Source organism: Anastrepha ludens, chromosome 4, assembly GCF_028408465.1.
Source record: "Anastrepha ludens isolate Willacy chromosome 4, idAnaLude1.1, whole genome shotgun sequence".
Lineage (NCBI taxonomy): Eukaryota > Metazoa > Arthropoda > Insecta > Diptera > Tephritidae > Anastrepha > Anastrepha ludens.
In genome coordinates this window covers 43,358,477-43,374,612 of record NC_071500.1, presented here as the reverse complement: position 1 = coordinate 43,374,612, position 16,136 = coordinate 43,358,477, and positions in this window count along the sequence as shown.

The following is a 16,136-nucleotide window of genomic DNA, read 5'->3' as shown; positions in this document are numbered from 1 at the left end:
GCATATGGTAAATTTAGCGATATGTTCCACTTAAAAAAAATGGTGTAAGATGAAAGAATTCTAAATATTGTCCCAAAAAACCGTGTAAAAAATAGCAATGAAATCCATCTAACATAAGAATTTATAAAACAAAAACAATTCATTTTTATTACAAAAAAACTAAAATTAGTCCAAAATAAAAACTCAATTACAGGTATAAAGCATATAAAAATTCAAATTGATATTAGGGGGAAAAACAATTTATGGCTCCTTTATAGGTTAGGTTATGGTCGAGTCAGTCTGCACAACCAACTCACTTAGACATAACAGGTCCGTTCTGATACTACTGTGGAACCACTTTTTGGTTCTTATGAAACGCCAGATAGCTCTGTAAGAGAATTAAAAAAGTATTTACCTAGACAACCAGCTCTGATTTTAGCTAGGGCTGCACAATTGCAAAAGGAAGTGCTCAACTGTTTCTGTTCCTCTTCCTCATCTCTGCAACTTCTGCAATATTCATGGGAGAAAACTCCTAGTCTCAAGGAATGCCTGCCAAATAGCCAATGATCAGTTAAACAAGCCGCGACCTTCGAGATATTAGCTCTTGACAGACTAAACAATTATTTTGGTATTTTCTTGTTTATTTGCGGCCATAGAAGCCTACCTGTTATACATGTATCTTCATCTCTCCATGACCTATTGGCTTCTTGGATAATGTTCTTTTTGATTATTAGTTTACTCGTGGACATGGGTATCCCAATGGTACTTTTATCACTGAGCATTTGAACAGCAGTACCTTTTCTGGCTAGATCATCAGCTTTACAATTTCCCTCAAAATCTCTATGCCCCGGAACCCAAAAAAGGCTGACCCTGAATACGACACTAATATCATTTAGGGCTGCCCGGTATTCCTGTGCAACCTTCGATCTTAATAAAGCCGCATTCATTGATTTAATGGCGTCCTGGCTATTCGAGAATATATTTATAGTCGTTTTTGTTACGGCATGCCACTTCTTTTACAGCTAGAATCTCTACCTAATAGCTTGGAATCATCTGTATACAAATTTAATTCCGCCCTTCTCCATGGCCTTGGTGTCTGCCACTCCCTTCTTGACGGTATACTCATCTTGAAGAGCCTTTCGAAGATGAGTCTAGGAATATAGTCGTCAATTTCTTGTTTATGACTATTCAGAGAGTGCAAAATAGAAGCGTGGCCAAACCTCTTGATAACAAGCGTTCACGTTTATTGTGGGCTGAACCAAAAATGATTTTATCAGTAGAAACCGTATGTCAAATACTTATATGTCCAGTCCATCCGTGGCGTTTTATCCAAATTATTAATAGCTTCCTATCCGAAAATTTATAATTTTTCCTAATAGTGTCACACATCAGTAATATTTCACCGTTGTAAACTAGACAGCTGCAGTGTACAAACAGATAAGCAATGGAGTGCGTAAAGATCAAATAAAGAATTACATCACTAAAAATTATATTTTTTGTTCAGTAGAGAAATGATTTAAAAACATAATTGGACGACTAATTTTGCGCCACCTTGAATGAAATTTTGATACACAGTCGGACTTGGTTAGTTCATCGCATTGTTTTTGAAGAAACATCGGTATGTCATTTGAATATCTTTACTTAATATTACACGAAAAATGATTACTTAATAAAGCTTTCTTTTATGAAAATTTGTTTTGAGATTCGTGCAAGAACTAAAATTTCGTGTAAAAGAAATATTAGTGAACAGTGTTATTTCAAAATCGTTTAAAAATCAACCGTGTAAAAGAGAGCTTAGGGTACATATATGTATAATTATGTAGGGTGGGTGGCTACTATTCGGGAGTGTTTACGATCGAAACTCCGTGCATGAAACACCAAAATGGTAGGCAGTTTTTCTAACAGCGGTCGCCACTCGGCAATGGTAATGGCAATGGTAAACTTCCGAGTGCATTTCTGCCATAAACAATCTCTTCATAAAAAGAATATCAACCGTTCTGAGACGGCTTAAGCTTGTAGATCCGCCATTTGTGAAACAACATCCAGACACACATCACAAATAAGAGAAGGAACGCGGCCAAACATCCAAAAAGGGTGTAAGCGCCTATTATATATACGAGGCTGGTTCAATGAGTGCCTGTATTAGAAATGAAAGCACCATTTTTCAAAAAAAAAATTTTTATTTTCAAAATAGTTCACTTTTAGAATAATGTACTTATCCCAACGCTCTGGCTTTTGTTAAAGCCCTCCAAAAAATGGATCTGTCGTACTCCTCAAATACGCCTCTGTCTCGGCGATGACTTCCTCGATTGAACTAAATTTTTTTCCCGCGAGCTATTTCATCATGTTAGGGAGCAAGAAAGAGTCGCGGGGGCTAGATCGGGTGAATACGGGGAGGAAGGCAGCAATTCATACATTATCGTGGTGAAACAGCACCTTCTTTTTCGCCAAATGCGGCCATGTATCTTTGAATTTTTTGTGAAAGCGGTCCAATAACTCACTGAAGTATTGCCCAGTAGTTGTTCTTCCCTTTTCTAAAAAATCCATGAGGATGACGCCGCCTGCGTCACGAAAAATCATCGCCATGACCTTTCCGGCCGACGGGACTATCTTCGCCTTCTTTAGAGCAGATTCACCAGGAGGAATCCATTGTTTTAATTGTTACTTAGTTTCTGGTGCTTCATCAGCGGTGACAACTCGATGCAAAAATTCCTTCGGATCTCGCTTAAATTGCTCCTAACACTGCTTCGAAGTTAACAGCCGCATCCGCTTGTTGTTGCTTGTGAGCAATCGCGGCACTCATCGGGCCGACGTATCATGTAAAATATTAATTTCCGTTCCGCTTGACACACCCATGGCCTCTGTTACTTTATGAATACTCGAGATTACTCGTATCTCCTTTGGAGGCCAGGCATAAAGAAACTTTGTTTCACTTTGCGGGTTTACATATTGTGGACATGGTTTCAGTCATGTTTTTTTCTTTATATAGGGTTTTTCAGTAAGAGCGCTTCAACTTTTGAACTTTTTTGAATAAAACACAAACGGTTTGACTTTTTTAACTATTTTTTTTTTATTATCGAGTTTGAACATATACATTTAAGTATGAAATTCGATTTCTTTTGCATGACCACCGCGTGCACGTTTTACGAAGTCCAATCGTTGAACCCAATTTTCGACCACTCTTTTGCATAAATCGGCCGAAATTCCAGCAATTTCGCGTTCAATATTGGCTCTGAACTCACAAATCGTCGCCGGCTTGTTACTGTAGACCAATGATTTCACATAACCCCAAAACGGGACGGCTTGTTAAATGGACCGTAAAATGGCCGTAATGCTCTTAAAGTAGCAGCAACAGAACGATTATTTTCATAAAAAATTTGCACGATTTGCAATCGTTGCTCAAGTGTGTAGCGTTCCATGATGAAATGTATACTAATGAAGTTTACAAATGACAAGCGAAAAATAAAAAATATTGCGTCGTTCGCCCTCCCTATCGGAAAAAAATTGAAGTGCACCTATTGAACAACCCTATATTTGAATTTTGCTTAAAAATATTTATATACGGCACAATCTACTTTTTTTCATTTATTTTTTATGTATACACATTGAGTTAATAAATTTGAAAGTTTTTCTTAAAATAAGAACGCCGATTTCTTGACCTTCCAATCACGATTCCACCAGATTAATGTTTGTAAAAATAACAAAACATAGGTTTATATGCAGTATGTCAGGGCTCAATAATAAAAGGATGGCTCAGTAAACATCTTATTCGTGCCCTCTGGATAAATTTGGCTCTCTTAGCAAGACACTGGTTTGAGTCTAAGAATTTTGTATCCCTACGAATTTTGATCTAATGTGGAAGAAAAGTACATCTTGTAGAACAATCATTTCGTCTTCAAAAGTCTACTTGGGGGGTGCCAGAGCAAGATTAAGTAAAACTTCGAAAGACAGTTAAATTTATTTAAACAATTTTCAAAAAACATTTTCTTTCCCGAATTTAACTTTGACCTGTAAACAAATTTGTTAATTCTTCCATTGAGATCCCTTGTAATGGCGGCATATATAGATATTTCTGCTCCACTTCGCTTTCTATCTACTCTATTCTTAATCCCTAATCCAATCAGCAGAGACGAGTTGATTTCCCCACTTCTTCAACTAAAAAAGTTCTGCGCCGAGAGCTTGTGGGTTGGAGCCAGCGTTGGACCATTGCTCCGATAGTAATAAATCCAGTAAGACTTTAACTTCTGCCTTTTCAGTAGCCAAATTTTATTCGTGTTATGTCCCTTTAACCTTGGCTCTAGTGACCTTGAAAGCTCACACGGGTCTTCCTCGGTTTGTAGGTCATTTGTTACGCCTATAGTGTATTCGTAAATTTTCTCCAGTTGATTACAAAACGGTGATTGTTTAGATGCGCCTTCCCGCTGATTTAAATTTCATGTCTGGGCCATGTCAACCACCTTTTCAGTATGTTGAATAATGCAAGTCCACGAACACAGCAAATAATAACGTTGAGATGGGACAATGGTGCCGCTGTGATAAGTTCAGTAAATTTTCACATGAACGCTTCTATTTTTTCTTAAAATTTTTGTGTTTTTCACTTTTTTATTCACACTTTATTTTTGATAGCATTCATTTTATGAGAAAAATACGATAATTAACCGCACCAAAACGCCAGCGGAGGTGGTTGTAATGCTGCCACCACAGCTACTGACCCATAAGTCTTGTAACCACTAGTCAAACGCGTTCCGCAATCTGCCATAAAATCAGTGAAGCAAGCGAGCTTGTGAGAGGGAAAAGAAAAACCATTGTGTGTGTCACTACGATTAAATTAATTAGCAAAAATGACAGACTGCCAACCAACCAGTCTGTCAACTTACGGTTCAGTGATTTATTTACCCCAAACGGGAGCAAAAGTAACCTGAGAAATGAAGAAGATGAAGCGCGAATGCGATCAGGTGGCTTGGGTTTGTCATTGACAAAACTAGCGTTGCTAAACACATACAAACTACCCAGAGTTATAGCCACAAGTGTATGTATGTATTACTGTAAATAAAATAAATGCAGTGAGGTGAACATTAAACCAGGAGTGGCGAAATCGAGGGGCAGGCAGGTAGTGTGGCTTTAGATTTGCTGCTGATTTATTAAATCGTTTAACTAGTAGGGCGTGAAAAGCGAGAAAAGTAAGCAAGAAGTGGAGTGAGCCGAAGAAAGCGTACTCTTGCCAGGGTCTCGGACTTTTGTGGTTGGAAATCAAAGGGAAAATAAACAAAAAATAATTAAAAGGCATCTTGAATCCATTGCCGCGCGAGTCAAAGTAACACCCACAGTTTACCCCATTCCATTTTCCGGGACAGCTACGAAAGTCGCCGGCGTGTTTACATGGTTGACTAACTGGCGCAAATGCTTCGCACTTTAAACTCTCTTTCACAGATTTACAGCTGGGCGTTGAAGGCACGGGTGGTTGTTTGTGCTTGGTGTCTCGACCAGTGAACGAAATTTCAATTAAATTCAAAACAATTTCACTTTGTTCTGTTGCTTATACGGTGGATTAGTGCTGGCTTATTATTGACTTTTAACATTTGCAGGTATGGCATATGTTCGTTTCATGTCAAGTAAAGATACTTAATTACATACGTACATACCATAGATATGCTCATGATGGATTTGCATTTCTATTATTTCTTTCGAGTATTTAACAATTACGCTTACACTAGGGCATCTAATTAAGAATATTACTAAAACTTGTTTTAGGCAAAGAAAAATTAGGGTCGTTAGATGTTGAAATTTGGTTATATTCGCAAATAGCTATTGGCTGAGCACTGCGGGCATTCATGCGTTCTAATCTTATTATCATAGAAAAGCAACAACGTGCGAAAATAAAGGGTTTGCCAATAAAAGGTGTTATGTATCGCTACCGAGAGATGATTAACGATTTTTTATGGCCGGAGTTGGATGGTATTGATCTGGACAACGTTTATTTTCAACAAGACAACGCTAAGTGCCACACAAGCAACGATGCCATTGATATTTTACGGGAAAATTTTCCGGACCGTATTATCTCTCGAAGAGGTGATCACAATTGGCCACCGAGATCTTGTGATTTAACACCTTGTGACTTTTTTCTTTGAGGCCACGTGAAAGAGAAGGTCTACGCCAACAGCCCAGGGTCAATTCCAAACCCCAAAGATGGAATTCGTGAGGCTATCGAGGGCATAGGGCAGCCACTTTGCAATTCGGTTATGGAAAATTTCATGAAAAGGATATTGTCCTGTAAGCGTGGTCGTTGTGTTCGTTTGCCTGATGTTATTTTCCATTATTAACGGCATATTCTCCTCTTTATAATGAAATAAACATCCGATCATTTATATTAAAAAATAGCATTTTTCTTTGAATATCAAAATAACACCTCTTATTGGAAGACCCTTTACTTGTACGGAACATTAAACTCTTTTGAAAAGTCGTGGACAGTCACAAACTCCTTTTATAATGCAAAGTTCAAGATAGTATTGACTTTCTTTCGTCTAGTGATTTTAAATGGAACAGCAATTAACGTTCACTGCGGCCACTGAGCCGAGTGGTTGGCGCGTGACTACCATTCGGGAGTACGTAGATTCGAATCTCCGTGCATACACATCAAATAATATGAATCGTTTTTTCTGCTAACGGTCGCCCCTCGGCAGGCAATGGCAAACCTCCGAGAGTATTTCTGCCATGAAAAACCTCCTCATAAAAGCCATTTGCCATTCGGAGTTGGCTTAAAATTGTAGATCCATCCATTTCGGGCGCAACATGAAGACGCGCACCACAAATAGGAGGAGGAGATCGGTCAAACACCTACCTAGGAGTGTACGTCTATTACTTTTTTGTTTCTGTATAAAAGTATGGGATGCGAAAAGCGCAACGAACGCCAGACAAATTTCAGAAACGCTCTATACAATCAAGCTGGAATTGTTTGATAGTACGTCAGATTATTGCCGCATACTTATGATGTGTGCGTATAAAAACGTAAAAGGTGGCGCCACATGAATTGCCTAATAGGAAAACTTACACGTCAATCAGCTGCAGTATACAGTATAACAGACAAATGATAACGCCTAATTTTACCCCACCTCGTATATAGCAGTTTTATAATGTATGGATAAGAAAATTCAATGTTATTTCGTCGCACAAAACCATCTATTGCTTATGATTTTGAAATAACCAAATTAATGTGACTGCAGAATGAAAATTATACAGCGAATATGTACAACGCCAAGATCCGTAATTTCTTCGACCAGTTGCTTATTACGAGTGGAGATACTGGAGATACTACACTAAGTCCTTAATAAATTGCGTAATTTTGAAGAGGAAATATTTTTTGAAAACATGAAAACGAGAAACATGAAAATGATTTGATGTGAAAATATGATGTCAAACACCAAGAATATAAATTATCCGTTCCGAGTTGGAGTTTTATCTACATATCTGCAGTGTTAACTACTAAATAAATTTTAAAATCATCGGAATTGAAATTTTTTTTCTTTTATCGGAGCAAATAAGCAAGTACAGCAGTCGGGTTTCCTTTTTAAATTTGTTTAAATCTGCCCAGCCTCCAAAGAAATCTGAGTAGATCTTGTGCTGCCAAGGAGCCAAGGTGATCGCTTTTTAACTCATCAGTGTCAAAGACCCCAATTCTAAATCGAGCGAAGGGTTTAAAGGTTTCTGCACTTTTCTACATAGGGGTGAAGGTCCTCTTAACAAATAGACAACGTCATCCGCATATGCTTGTGCGTAGACACTAGCATCATTTATGGTAATGAATAGAGGATCGACCACCATTCAATGGAAACATCACTTCGGCGTGGAGGCAGCCTCTATTAACCCTGGATGACATCAGCAGACCTTCTCCTGCTCGCACCGTGACGATTCTTTGGGCTAGAATCCAACGAATCCATTCACTAGCACCCGGTTTATGCCATGCCCACTAGCAGAGCTGCAAATAATGTCAAAAGTGGCATTTTTAAGCGTCTCCTCTATGTCCAAAAATATGCCCATAGCGTAGTTTCTCCTATCGATGTCTCGCTCTACCCTAGCACCAAGGTTTTGCAGTGGATCGCAGGATTTTCCACTTTGATAGGCATGCTGAAATGGAGAAAGAGGCTGAACCTTCAGCGACTTCTGACGTATGCGCAATTCCACTAGTCGCTCGAGATTTTTCAGCATGAAAGAAGTCATACGAGTACTGATGGGTCTAACGCTTTTGGGGCTGGTTTAGTAATCTCTTCCAACCTTAGGGATGAAGACGACCCTCGCCATCCTCCAAGAGCGTGGTGTATATACCAGTGCCAGGCATGCAGAGAAGATTTTCTTCAAGGCTGTAGCCACGGAGTGTCTATGCCTTCCTTAAGCATGACATGATATTTGCCATCTGGTCCGGGCGGCTTGTAGCTGCCAAAAGATTTTATGGAAAATCGAATTGCGGCCTCATTCACCATAGATCTGGCAATGTACTAGTGATGCGGAGAAGGTGTAGCAGCTCTGATAACAGCCTTTTTCAATCCGGCCCACATTTATCTGATAACCTTGAGAGTGAGATGTCATCAGCAGTCTGAATGTCTCACTTTGCCTCTGCGTGAAGTAGCCATCGGATTTCCTAAGTGACTCCAGATGTGCGGTTGGACCTCTTTTCAGGATCCTTACCAATTTTGCCGTGTCACTCAGGGATTCAATACCGCCACAAAATTCCCTTTAAGAAGTTATGTTCGATTCCCGAATAAGCTTCTTGTAGTCCTTCTGAACATGACGCCATCGCTCCTAGTCTTCAGTAAGATTAATCTTGCGGGCCCAGCTTTGAAGTTTTCTCGACTCACTCCTCAACGCCTGGAGCTCTTGATTTCACCAAGGAACGGGAGGCCGGTCAAGGGGAGGTCGAACTGGACAGGCTGACTCAAAACATTCAGTTTAGGAGGTGCTGAGTTTCTCAACAGCCGCCTGAATATCTTGTTCATTCCAAAGTCTTGGTGGCATCTGTTTTTCTGGGGTTTCTTGAGGGCAATGACATTTTCACCTCCTCACCACACTGTCGCAAAAAGTTGGCGAACAAAAAAAACAAGAACTAATAAACAATGTAAAAATACAAGGAATGCTATATTGGGGAACGCAAGAAGTGGCAAAATGAGATTCTGATTGAGCATCATCAAATGTGATAATGCTTTAACATCAATTCAAATAGTATTTAAGCCATTACAGAAAATAGAATGAGCTGGATCAATCAACAGAGAGCGAAGGGTTAAAATTAGTATAAATGCAATATAGTAACGAATACCCTTTTGTACCCTGTTAGACACAACGTTTTGTTATATAAGTATGTTTAGAAATACATACATGCGTCTACATCAATATATTTGTTGGCTTACAATTAATTACAGTCATTAACAGCTAACGACTTGAAAAGTTGTTGAGATTAAGCGATTATTTGCAGTTGCCCAAAGAAACCGATTGCGATTTGTTTCAATGGAAAGGCCAAATTTGATATGTTGCATTCATACACATACATATATACATATACATGTGTGGATTATAATTATATCAAACAACAACTGCTCTATAGTAGATTTTTTCCTGCTAAAAATAAGAACTCTAATATAAAATACGCGCCAATCATCAGGTTATTATTGTTTAGTTTTATCAATAAATTTATGGTGAAATATGTGCGAATTCGAATGCCTTTTACGTTTCGACTTCGCATATTCTTATAATTTAGTGCATTTCTGACTGTAGAATGTTATTAATTCGATCTAGATTGCTCACCAAATTTGTTCGCAGACCTCATCACCAGTTGAAACAAGCACAAAAGGTGCTACTTAAATTTGATCTCCTTTGAGATTTTCTGACCTACATAATTCTTTAGAATTTTGAAAATTTCCACTATCGCTGCCTTAGAGCTTGGTCTGCCACACAGTGGGGATTTTTTAACACTTTTTGTTCAAAAATGGCCACAAAATCCAATTATTGACCGATTTTAATAATTTTTTCTTAAAATGCTCCTACATGATTTTGAAAGAGATTGTCTAGGCCCTAATTTCAATTTTTTTTATTACACCAAAACACGTGAAATTATAGATTTTATATAGTAATTCAGCAGCCATCCACAGTATTTTATTGAGGGAGAATTTGAGTCTAAGTAATGGTAGTACAATGGCGGCCGCCGTAGCCGAATGGGTTGGGCCGTGATTACCATTCGGAATTCACAGAGAGAACATTAGTTCGAATCTCGGTGAAACACCGAAATTAACCTTCATGTGCCCGGGATATAAAACTTACGTACCCGGTCGGCTTACTACATTTGTAGTAACTACGTAATTGCATGCAAAACCAATGTAATGTTAAGAAAAAAAGACTTGTATGGTGCTGTTTTTTTACTTGTATCTGTGTAATAACCTTTTTATTTAAAAATATTGAATGCAGGTGATAATGTTAATACAAAAAATGTTTTAATTTTCAGGAGTTGAACAGCATTTTCCCAAAATATATGTTTCGGCATGTGCATTACACACTGCTTTTTTGCACCAACTACAGATTTTTCGTGTGTTGTTACGACTTCCTATTTCACAGTATTGACAAGGTGCAGGATATTTTGGTTGTTTATCGTTGAAAATGTCAGGTAAAATAGATGAATCAACATTAGATGTAGCAGAAAGGGATCGATCCAGTGCCATTTAGATAGCTTTACGTGTTTGATGGAATCCCAGCACCCGGGAAACTTGAGAGCGCTGTTCAATTGCTGGCATAAAAAGCTGCTTAGACAAGCTCCGCAAGAACTTTCGTCGCGCGTCTGTGCGACGGTTATATAGATTGTTTTCCGAGTAAATGATGAATGATGCAAGTGCTCTTATGTCCAGCATGTTATAAAACATGGCCAAGGGCCAACGCAATGTTGTGCGTTTCGTTGAATATGCAGAAAGCATTTTATCCATTACGCCGACGCCTCCTTTGTTTGCATTGTAATCAAGGATGTATTGCGGCTTGTTTTTCTTTTCAGCTAATAGGACTATGAATAAGTTCGTGCGGTTTTACAACAGATGGCGTAACTTGATTATTATTCCATCGATCCACATTTCCAAACATTCATTGGAGAGCTACTGTCGTAAGGCACAAACGTCACTATAAGTTTTTTATTTGAAGCGTAAACAACAATATTTTTACCACACTTGAAAATGTCGAATTTCGTGCCAAATAATGTGTTTTTGCGGGGAATTCTTCTTCATTATTTTAATATGAAGAAAAAAGCAGCCGAAAGTCATCGTATCTTGGTGGAAGTTTATGGTGAGCATGCTCTATCTGAGCGAACGTGCCAGAAGTGGTTTGCACGCTTTAAAAGTGGTGATTTTGGCTTGGAAGACGAAGAACGCGAGGGTGCGCCGCCAAAGTTCATGGATACCGAATTGGAGGAATTGCTCGATCAAGATCCGGCTCAAACGCAAGAAGAGGTTGCAAAAACTTTGGGAGTTGATCAATCAACCATTTCCAAACGTTTAAAAGCCATGGGAATGATCCGAAAGGTAGGCCATTGGGTGCCGTATGAATTGAAGCCAAGAGACGTTGAACGCCGTTTTATGGCATGCGAACAACTGCTTCAACGGCACAAAAGAAAGGGTTTTTTGCATCGAATTGTGACTGGCGATGAAAAGTGGGTCCATTACGACAATCCAAAACGTCGGGCAACGTATGGACACCCTGGCCATGCTTCAACATCGACGTCGGCGCAGAATATTCATGGCCTGAAGGTTATGCTGTGTATCTGGTGGGACCAGCTGGGTGTTGTGTATTATGAGCTACTGAAACCGAATGAAACGATTACGGGGGATGTCTACCGACGACAATTGATGCGTTTGAGCCGAGCACTGCGAGAAAAACGGCCGCAATACGCCGATAGACACGACAAAGTTATTTTGCAACATGACAATGCTCGGCCACATGTTGCACAAGTGGTCAAAACATACTTAGAAACGCTCAAATGGGATGTCCTACCCCACCCGCCGTATAGTCCAGACCTTGCGCCATCCGATTACTATCTCTTCCGATCGATGCAACATGGCCTGGCTGACCAGCACTTCCGTAATTACGATGAAGTCAAAAAATGGATCGATTCGTGGATTGCGGCAAAACCGACCGAATTTTTCACAAAGGGAATCCGTGAATTGCCAGAAAGATGGGAAAAAGTAGTAGTAAGCGATGGACAATATTTTGAATATTAAATTTGTAACCATTTTACGTCAATAAAGTTTCAAATTTCGAAAAAAACCGCACGTATACCGCATAGTCCTATTACAATTGAATTTGTCAAAGGTGTGCTGGCAAGTATTATAACTGATCTGCCTCTTTTTGGAACATAATATACCAAAGAAAACTTTCCATCGAGAAACCCGAAAATGGAAGATTCTTCAGCACGATTGCGGTCAGCCTTCATTTCCTATGGTACAAACGTTTTATTTTGACGAACAGTACCAAGAATAGCAAGACCTTTGGACATTAAATACTTGCCTAAGTTTAGCGATGTAAAAAAATTGTCACAAATAATAGTCCTTCCGGTGTTCTCCCAATGGCATACTAACCTTTGCACAACACCTTCACCTACGCTATTTGCTCGACCAGCATTTGAGTTTTTTCCAGTATACATTTCACTTTTGAGTGGATAGACGACTTAGCATCGCATGCAAACCAAACCTTTATCCCATACTTGGCAGGATTAGAGGGTATGTACTGATTAAACCTAGTTCGACCGCGATAAGCAAATAATTGTTCACCTACAGTAATTTCTCCAGATGGTTGGTAATATTTGCGCAGATTTGCCTTCATTTGTGTCCACAATTCAGATATTGGAGCAGCCTTATCGGCTTCTAGCCTAACTGCTCTTGCACGCTCGCTGTCAAATCTAATGAATCGAACAATTGATTTGAAGCGTGACTTAGGCATTACTGCTCGATAAAAGCAAATGCATTCTTGGCTCCATAGCACATTCACATCTTCGTCATTTCATTTATTTACACCTGCTAGTAACACAAGACCTATAAATGCTCTTAGTTCAATTAAGGTTAATTTCTCCCAGATTCTTTTATCTCCAGTGCAGTTTTTCTCGTTCCAAGTCTCATAGGCTTTCCGTGCTTTTTCATTCGTATCTACTAGAATTTGTTGAAGCATTGGTGGAGTGAATATCAACTCAAAGACGTCACACTCAATTAGACCCTGGGTAGCCCGAGTGGGACCCACAACAGTGCTCCGAAATACATTATGGCTACTTACGCGAACAGCTTGGCTAGGAAAGTTCTTAAGCCATGCAGTTTGATCTTTAGAGGTCAACGCATCATGTCGTTGGGTAATGGGCGGTTCGCCTGAATCAAAATCATTCTCGAAATCTGCTTCGAATATTGCACCCTCTTCTTGCTCATCATTGCGAATGTCATCCTCTTCAATAATTAATTCACTTTCAGCGTCGGATTCTTCTGTATTGATACCAATCAAACCACCAGCGCCAGTATCGTTCGGGTTGGAACTCTCATCATTGCCGACATTGCTATCATCCTCCAAGTCGAAATGCTCTTCCTCCTCATCAAGCTCGGGCAATATGTTTTGCACATGATCCTGAAGTTCTTCGTACCTTATGCGGTTACTAAGCGAAGCGACAGTTATAAAAAATCGTGTTGCGACAAGCTGAAGTCAACTATAAAATACTATTTTGCATACATTTTATATGGTTACTACAAATGTAGTAAGCCGGCCGCAAGATGATGTTTTTTTCAAGTAGGGTCTAGAGGTCAGGCAAATAATAGTTCGAGTGTTATTATACTCTTAATTGACTTAGATTTGATAATCAGGAAGCTACTAAAAAATTCGGGCATTGTTGTTTCGGAAAATTTTTTTTTATCTCACTTTTTTTCACAATTTACTACAAATGTAGTAAGCCGGGCACATGAAGGTTAAGAAAAACATTTTCCTAAAAGCGGTCGCCCCTCGGCAGGCAATGGCAAACCTCCGAGTGTATTTCTGCCATGAAAAAGCTCCTCATAAAAATATCTGCCATTCGGAGACGGCTTGAAACTGTGGGTCGCCCCATTTGCGGAACAACATCAAAACGCGCACCACAAATAGGAGGAGGAACTCGGCCAAACACCCAAAAAGGGTGTACGCGCCAATTATATATATATATAATGGTATTACATACAATGGACCTGTATGCCTAAGTGGGTCCCCTCAACACCCTTATGGAGAGTGGCGGGCACCGCAACCTAAATGAACTTATACATATTATTGCTTCATACTGAGGTTTTCATTTTTTCACCTTTACGAGTAATATTTTTAAGGGCTTTCAAGTTTCAAAGGTCTACATTTTCAAAAAATAGTTTTAAATGCTTTTACTCACTATGGTATTATATTAGCATGGATATTAAATGAAAGAGGATATATTCAGCTATTAAACAAACTTTTTACTTTAGTGGCCTTGAAACAAGTTAAATTGATAAAAGAATGAAAAACTAAGTACGCAGCATTACTATGTAAAATTTGTAGTTTCACGTACATATGCAAATTTTCCTAGATACCAAAAAAGTTGCCTTTTTTCGCACGGTGTAGTAATTGTATTTGTGTATCTAACTATACAAATTAAATGAATGGCTGGGCATAGGTCACTAAATAATTAGCGCAATAAGCGGATTTTGCGATTTGAAGATTTAGTGGTAATGAAACTCTTATTTTAACGACCACTAAAAAATTTATGGTAGTGCAATTTAGTGGTAGTGTAAAATGCCCAAACGGGTATTCAATATTGTCGGTATTTGTTCACTTTGTTAGTGTAATGAGTTATCGAATTACATTTTGCTTGTTATATATCTATCGTAGTATCTTTCTCTCGAAGACTTCAAGCGCCGCCTCATGGGATAGTGTTAACGCCTAAACTGCTTCGCCATACACATACATTAGGGCGGCTATAATAGGGATGAAAATTTAATTTTTACTCATCGAGAAAGTCGTTAGTTCAGTGTAAAGAAACACTTGTTGGAGACATTTTAAAGCGGATATTAATATATTTTATTTTTTTCTTCAGTCATACTTCTTCCAGGTGAGCCTTCTATCTACAGTCATGCCAAGATATTTTAAACTATCATTTTTTGGGATGGGATATTTAATATATTTTTTAAAGGTGCATATTTCTCTTTCTTCAAAGCTAATGTTGTTTGAATACACATACATCAATTTTCTAAGCACTAAGCCAGAGGTCCAGCTTTTTTAAATATTCCTGCAACTTAACATATTTAAAGCCTCTTCAGGGTCTGAATGAGTGCACAAGATATTATATTTATATAACAACGTCATCAGCGAATGTTGATATGCCTAAGTTATCACCCGTTGGTAAGGCGCTAATTCATATTGCATATATAATTGGCTCAAGAACACTCGCTAGAAGGACCATTGCATATACAGGGTGTTTTCTAGAATTGCATGCATATTTACAGAAACTACTATTTTATGTGTATACCAAGCCTTCTAGTCAGAAGTTATAGAAAGCTTGAGAGTCGTCTAAAAATACGCTTCTGCGATATTGCTTCATCTAAAACGCTTTTTTAACACTGGAAACAATCCTATGAACTTACTCTGTAGCGCCAAGCTTTTCCTGAAAGTATTATTTGTTTTCGTGCAAGTAGAGGTGGAATTTTGTTCAAGAAAAGCTTTGTTAATGTTTTTTTGGTAATAATTGATATTATAAAGTAATAATAGACCTTATGAATATACTACCGTTGAATTTTTGCCTTAATATTATAATTAAATAAATTAATTTCTGAGACTTTTCATGAGTCGAGAAAATGCTCAACCTGAAACATACTGTTAAAATATAGGTACGAGTGTTACAAATCTGGGTACTAAGTAAACGATGTACTCTACTTTTTCTAAATTCTAACTGTCACTTCTAGATTTGTTCGCTTCACTTTTTATCCCATAAGGAAAATGTTGAAGTGACGGTGCGCTTGTTGGCTAATGGTATTAATATCTTCCGAATATGCGCTGCATGACGAACAGTGTGAGCAGGTGTGGTACTAAAATGTTCATGTAAAATCTATCCAATTTCTTCTTCACTAATCTCTAGCTCTTTTGCTGTCTATCATAATTTAGTTTTTCGATTAGAC